This window comes from Austrofundulus limnaeus, unplaced genomic scaffold, assembly GCF_001266775.1.
Source record: "Austrofundulus limnaeus strain Quisiro unplaced genomic scaffold, Austrofundulus_limnaeus-1.0 Scaffold716, whole genome shotgun sequence".
Lineage (NCBI taxonomy): Eukaryota > Metazoa > Chordata > Actinopteri > Cyprinodontiformes > Rivulidae > Austrofundulus > Austrofundulus limnaeus.
Genome location: NW_013953118.1, coordinates 153,687 through 155,609, shown reverse-complemented (window position 1 = coordinate 155,609; position 1,923 = coordinate 153,687).

The following is a 1,923-nucleotide window of genomic DNA, read 5'->3' as shown; positions in this document are numbered from 1 at the left end:
GTTAGCAGGGTTAGCAGGATCAGCAGGGTTAGCATGGGTAGCAGTGTTAGCAGGGTTAACAGTATTAGCAGAGTTAGCAGCATTGACAGAGTTAGCAGTGTTAGCAGGGTTATCAGCATTAGCAGTATTTACATTTTTAGCAGAGTTAGCAGGGTTAGCAGGATCAGCGGGGTTAGCATGGGTAGCAGTGTTAGCAGGGTTAACATCATTAGCAGAGTTAGCAGCATTGACAGAGTTAGCAGTGTTAGCAGGGTTAACAGTATTAGCAGAGTTAGCAGCATTGACAGAGTTAGCAGTGTTAGCAGGGTTATCAGCATTAGCAGTATTTACATTTTTAGCAGAGTTAGCAGGGTTAGCAGGATCAGCGGGGTTAGCATGGGTAGCAGTGTTAGCAGGGTTAACATCATTAGCAGAGTTAGCAGCATTGACAGGGTTAGCAGTGTTAGCAGGGTTAGCAGCGTTGGTTGTATTAGCAGAGTTAGCTGTTCCTTTTGTCGCAGGATGATGACATCACAACAAAAGCCAAGCGCTAACAGCAAAGGCTGCGTTCCATCCTGAAATAATTAATCGTAAATTAAAGAATTTGTAATAAGTAAGAACAAGGAGCTAAATAAAGAAAATATGTTTGACATTTTTAACATTTAATTTTACACGTGGAGCCTCAGATGTTTTGGCAGGTGTGGATGTTCTCTCTGCATAGACAGGAAAGATTTACTGGTTTGTTTTCACCGGACTCAGACCTGCAGGCTCAGGATAACCAGACCTGACCCCCGAGCTGCAGCGGTCCGGTCCAGTCCGGTCCGGTCCAGGCAGAGATGAGGATAAAATACATTTTCTCTGTTAGTGTTTTCAGAGCATCAGTTTACRGCTCGGAGCTCTCACCAGCAGCTTCATATAAACAGGTCTGAAGGACGGAGGCGTCTGTTGAGTCTAAAAATGGAAAGAATGAAGATTGGCAGCAGCAGCTAGCAGTGCCTCAGCACACAGCAGGTCATTGTGTCGTCGCTGCGGGCCGCTGCGTCACTCATCAGAGGGGCTGAGGGCAGAAAATGACTTCAGACCAGGAGGAATGATGGAGCTGCTGTTGTTCAGCTTCATGTCACCTGTTCAGCCCGGCTAAAAATACCAGAGCAGAAGCTGCCAGAGGCGGTTCTGAAACGTGTTGGTTTTTATTTGTGCGACGCTTCACAACATCAACACAACAGAGATCATTTCTTCTTCTGTACGCTTTTCAGCATCTAACTCGTTCCACAATTTTTGTGCTATTTCAGCAATTCATATATGAAAACTTTCAGCTCATTTATGTCAAGCGTGTTATGGCTTTTTTATTTCAGCTATTTATACTTTTTCAGCTATTTCACTTTTTTAGCTACTTTTTTGCCATTGAAAATGAGTGAAGTTGTTTTCAACATCCTTAATTTTTTTTAAGTTTCTTACACATTTTGTTCTGGTTTTGCTCTTTTTCACTTTCTTGTGCTAATTTTAGCTACTTTTTGGTACTTTTAGCTTTTTTCTGTTATTTCAGCTAAAATTCTTCAGCTTTTTTGCACTTTTTCTGCTACTTTGTGCCATGTGTCTTACAGATGCATTTTGCTATAGTCAGCTTTTGCTGCAATTTTAGCTATTATTAGCTAAAATTAGCTGTTTTAAGCTAAATGTACATTCTTTGAAGCTATTACAACTTATTTATGCTAAGCTCAGCAAACTTGTGCTCCTTATGCTTCTTTATGCTAATTTTAAAAATTTCAGCTACATTTTAGTTGTTTTATTGAAATTTTCAGCTGTTTTAGTTATTTTACCACAAATTGTCACTTTTTTATACTTTATGCATTATTTTCTGCTAATTTAACTTTTACAAAATCTTAGTCTTATTTCTGCTTAGATTTTTGTCTTTTTACAAAACTTTCAGTATCTGTGTGTTAA